The sequence below is a fragment of the Ixodes scapularis genome, unplaced genomic scaffold, assembly GCF_016920785.2.
Source record: "Ixodes scapularis isolate PalLabHiFi unplaced genomic scaffold, ASM1692078v2 PGA_scaffold4__175_contigs__length_147842914, whole genome shotgun sequence".
NCBI classification, from domain to species: Eukaryota; Metazoa; Arthropoda; class Arachnida; order Ixodida; family Ixodidae; genus Ixodes; species Ixodes scapularis.
Genome location: NW_024609879.1, coordinates 68,727,221 through 68,732,602, shown reverse-complemented (window position 1 = coordinate 68,732,602; position 5,382 = coordinate 68,727,221). Strand labels below are relative to the sequence as shown.

Genomic DNA, 5,382 nt, shown 5'->3' with positions numbered 1-5,382 from the left:
ACTTGGGTTTACGCCACACATACATAACCCAATACGCTAACTGACAACAGCCTTTTAGTCGAGCGAGAAAATTGCGACAACAACAAGCGATCGAGCACTTTTGGGCTATGATGTGCTCACAGTACCAATCGCACAGCCGTATTTGTTTATTTAGAGTCACTACATCGGCTGTCATCTGTCTTTAGCTGATTATCTTTGAACAACTCATTAAACGTGAGGTACCATTCACGGAACTCGTGCAACTAAACGGTTTAACATAGCGATGAACATGGTATTTACTTCTTACCTAAGTGAGCGACCTGCCGCGGCATGCTGTTCTTGGGGCGTTGCAGCCACTGCTGTGGAAACTGCAGCCACCATGTGGCTGTACTTTGCGGCCCCGAGAGGGCACTCACAGTGACTCTCTAAAATGTCACTTTTATCGCGCCATCATCTTTACCGCGTAGCTAGAAATCTTAAACGACGCCTAGATTTTCGCAACTAGAGTGAAATCCTTCACCTAAAAAAAAAAGGACGTATACTTCAAAGTATTTCCTTTCGCCTTTTTCGAAGGCCGCGTTCTCGCTGGTGAAACAGCGGTGAACCTCCGACAGACGCAGGAAAGGCAAAGCAGCCATTGCTTTGACTAGCAGGCGTAAAGCAGACGACGTTAACTGCGCCAACCGCGCCAACCCGCCGACGCCGTTAGAGCGACGAGTCCCGCCGCACACGAAAAAAGGGGAAAAGTATTCGGGAGAGAACTTGCGGGCACTAACCACCTTCACTCGCGGTTCTTAGCAAACAAACCCCAGAGCCTCGTGACACCTCGCCAGTGTGTCATTTGACTTCTCTCCTTGATGCGCGTCTGCTAGCTGTTAGACAGAAACAAAGTACCGCTCGAGTTATTCCGTCTGCCCTATCTGAAAGGCAAAGTCGAGCTCGCTCGTAAAGACCTGCACTTTCGAAGGTCGCAAGAAAGGTAAGACAGACGCAGACGACGTTGCGAGCAGACGACGTTCAGATAGGGGGTCGCGATCAGCCAATCAGGGCTGGGCGTTCTGACGTCACCGCTCCCCCCCCCCCCCCCCCCCCCCCCCCGCTGCGCTAGAAGCTGACGAACTTGCCCTCCGTATATTCAAACTGGAATACATTCTTTTTCTTTCTCGTGAAACTCATGGAGACTTTTTTCATTGGTAAGCACCATTTGCCAGTCATCGCACCAGTCGGAAATCTTTTCAAGAGATTTGTTTAGTAGGATGTGATCATCTCGGTTCTTATTTTCTTCATATATAATACAATCGTCAGCGAATAATCTTATGTTAACATCAATGCCATCTGCTATGTCATTTATGAAAAGAAGAAATAAAAATGGAGCTAAAACGGAACCTCGTGGGACGCTGAATACCACAGTAACCGGTCGCGTACTTTGTCCCTCGTAATAAACAAATTGGAAACGATTTCTTAAGTAGTCTTCAATCCATGCAATTATCGGTCCTTCGCCCATAACATGTTTAAGTTTTATTATCAGTTTGTCGTGGGAAACGCGATCAAACGCTTTCGTGATATCCAAAAACACTGCATCTACCTGACTTCTGTTGTTTATGCCCATAGTGAAATCGTGAAGAATCTCAATTAGCTGTATAACTGTCGATAGTCCACTTCTAACACCATGCTGATGTCGGAATAAGATATTGTTATTTTTTACAAATGATGTCATGTCTTTGAGAATGATATGTTCGAGAAGTTTCCATCAGGTGCAAGTAAGTGATATGGGCCTAAAATTTGAAGCTGGAGTCTTATCGCCAGATTTATGTTTAGGGATTACTTTCGCAACTTTCCATTCGGCGGGTACCGAAGAAAGGAAGAGAGACTTGTTAAAATTAGCCCTTAATACTTGCTAACCCACCCGGCGTTTATTTTAAGAAACATATTCGAAATTTCGTCAGGACCGTTACCTTTTTTGGTGTCTAAATGGAGTAAAAGTGCAAATATGCCTGGTTCCGTAACTATTAGGCTTCCAAGTTCTTCAGCAGTGTTGCGTTGTGGTAGATTTAAACCGTCATTACCTTCATCAGCTGTAAATACCGACTTATAGTAATTGTTAAATTCATCTGCCATTTTTTTTTTGTTTCTCTATGGAGCTCATACAATTCACTTGAGACTTTTTTTGGGTTCACGTGGTTCCTAAATTTCTGTGGTGACGTTTTCATGAACTCGTGAAGGGTCTTATTATAGTGTTTATGCTTGTCTTCTTTAATTTTTAATTTAAGAAGTTTAAAGTGCTCTGTTTAAAGTGCTCTGAAATCCTTGCTTTGTAGTCAGCGTTATCTTGGGTAGAGTGTATTTTAGATGATTTCCTTAGCCGCTTGAGTTTGCGTTTCAGGTGAATAATTTCTCGCGTGATTCATGGGTTGTGCTTTCTTGTTATTTTTGTTTTTTTGGGACGAACTGTGTGACGCAATGCGTGGCAATTGATTTAAACTCGTTCCATATGTCGTCAACACCGATATCTATCTCATCACAAAGTTCACGGAAATCATAAAATCTATGGGCAAGGTAGGTTAATATACACGCGTCATCGGCACTGTTGAAATCAAGTGCAGTTTTAATGGTGCCGTATGAGAACCTAGATGTACGTATAGGTAAGGTGCATATAACTGCTTTATGGTCGGATATGCCTGTTACTACTTCAACACCGATTTTCCTCTGGGGGAAGTGGTCACTGAAAAATACAAGGTTAAGCAAACTGCTGTACGTTCCCTGCACCCGAGTTGGCTCTCTTACGATTTGTGACAGATTAAACGCAAATAACATGTCTAATATTGCATCAGAGGTAACACTGCCAAGTTGAAGCGAATCCCAGTTTACCTCAGGTATATCAAAATCGCCAGTCATAATAATCCTTTGATTTTTAACGTGTTGTCGCATATAATCATATAAGTTGTACAGACACTTGTGGTCGGAGTTTGGAGTCCAATAAATAACACCTACAACAACAGAATAATGATCGAAAGACACTTTGCACCATAAAGATTCAACATCTTTCACATCAGGTATATGTTCGTAGGGGATACCTCGTTTTAGAAGTATTGCTACTGCGCCACCTCTAGTAGTTCTGTCTCTTCTCAGAATGATGTAATTTGGTGGAACAATTTCGCTATCAAATATTAAGGGATGTAACCACGTTTCCGTGATTGTAACTATGTGTGGATTCAATTCTAAGAGAAGGGACTCCAAAGCATATGCTTTATATTAAAGACTCCTTGAATTTATATTAACGACTGTAAGCGTACAGTCGGGAGCAAAAGTTTGCGGGGCACCGGAGCGCGCGCCGAGTGCACGGAGCGCGCCGTGCAGCGGCGCGCCGCCGCATTAAAAAGCCACGCTTTGCGCATGCGCGCCCTTCGTGCTGGCAGTCACGTCTCTTTCGCTCGTTTCTGTCCGACTCACTCCTGATAACCGGAGTCGGCGCCAGGGGCGCAAGTTGCCGTTTCGCTGGCTGTCATGCCTGGCGTCCTCTTCAGCCGCCACAGCAGCCGCGCTGGGTGACGGAGCGCCTGGTTAACCCCCTCCCCTTCCCTACGCCAGCTCCGTGACAAAGCGCGGCGGCTGAAGCAGACGCGCAGCATGACAGCCAGCGAAGCGCTAACTCGCGCCCCTGGCGCCGACTCCTGTTATCAGGAGTGCGTCGGAAAGAAACGAGCGAAAGAGACATGAATGCGAACACGAAAGGCGCGCATGCGCAAAGCGCGTCTCCTTAATGCGGCGGCGCGCCGTCGGACGGCGCGGCGATGCATTTCGGCACGCGCTCCCGTGCCCCGCAAACTTTTGCTCCCGACTGTACATGGTAAATTATGGCTTTCGATTAGTTTTCGTCGGGAACATCGTTTTTTTCGACGGGAATGACGTCTTGTTTTATCTCATCCCACGCATAGAGATGCCCATTTATGCGAACCTTATCATATGTCAAAAAAACATTCTCTCGCTTATCTCGATTTGCTTTAGTGCGGTCCTAAAGCTTCTTACGTACATGCTGTACGTGTCGGGAGAAATCTTCACCGATTGAAAAATGTGTTCGTTTCAGTTTGACGCAGTTTTTCAGTATCTTTGATTTATCTCTGCTGTCCAGTATTTTGAGTATGACTAGTCGGATCTTGTTGTCAGCCTGTTTCCCGAGGTGGTGAATTCTTTCGATGCCTGCTATTTGTACGTTTAGAATTTTCTCGAGACTTTTACGTACGACTACTCTTTCGAGTGTCTGACTGTTTTTGTTCTCTTGTTCTTTAATTCCGTAGACAATCAGATTCGACCGTCTACTTCAATTTTCTAAGTCGTCTACCTTTCTGGTAATAATTTTAAGAGTCGTTTCAAGTTCAGTTGTTCTCTCCCGACATGCGCAGACGTTCTTCTGAAGCGTACTGAGACTTCCCAGTTTGTGCTTGATCGCAGAAAGTCTGTCATTTGTTGTAGCCTTTTCATGTTTAATTTACTGTATGTCCCGGGCTATTTCTTTCAGTTGTTGCAAAATAGCGCCTGTTTCTGGACCAGGATTGACCTCAACATTCCCACTCAGCAAAAGTAGCATTTTTAGAAAGAAAAACACATCGCACAACCACAAATAAGAGGACCGTGGGCACGGCAGCAAAATCAAGCAAACATTATTGCTACGGTAGGGCTTGCCAAATCGTTTGCTTACCTGGACGAGAAAGATGAATGGGTTGTTAGCCCTCATGTTGGCAGTGCTGCCGTCCCCAATGTCGAGGAGCGTCTCGCTGCCCCGTTTTATAGCCCGAAACGGTGATTTCACAGTCGAAGATAAAAGTTAATAAAAAAACGAACGACTGATTCCAGGTTCGAAGATAAGATGCTTGCTGTCGTCCAGCGTCGTCGCAATTCCTCCGATGACGGAAGGGGACGGCGTGTCGCGGCGCGCAGCATCGCTGCCTATGTTCAACTCGTTGTCGTTGACCGGCACCAGCACAATGTCAAACAGGATCTGGACGAGAAAGACAAAAGGGTTGTTAGCCCTCATGTTGACAGTGCTGCCGTGCCCAATCCGAGCAAAGGCGTCTGTAGCGGATGAGAGCTGCTGAAGGAAATTTGCTGGCGGTCGGTGCGTTCCCGATACAGGTTAGTATCTAGATTACTTCCAATAATTTTTACCGTTACGTCCAGGAATGTATACCCTGCTTTGAGTACGAGTGGGAAATGTGAATGGAAGGGTGGGCTACGTTAAAAGTATCAATGAAATTTAGCCGTTCAGTCTCTGTATGGGTGCACATCAGAAATATGTATATGGCTTTTATAAAGAATTGGCAACATGATCTAATTTGAAAGAAAATATGATTCCAGGGCCCTCATAAAAATGTTAGCTTAGTTAGGGTCTATTTTCTGTCCATGGAT

General features: G+C 45.2%; 2 pseudogenes; both read right to left on the bottom strand.

Moving 5' to 3' along the window:
- Positions 1-466: 466 nt before the first annotated feature.
- Positions 467-3,825, bottom strand: LOC121047727 (annotated as a pseudogene).
- A 19-nt stretch (positions 3,826-3,844) lies between these two features.
- Positions 3,845-4,720, bottom strand: LOC120844747 (annotated as a pseudogene).
- Between the last annotated feature and the right edge of the window lie 662 nt (positions 4,721-5,382).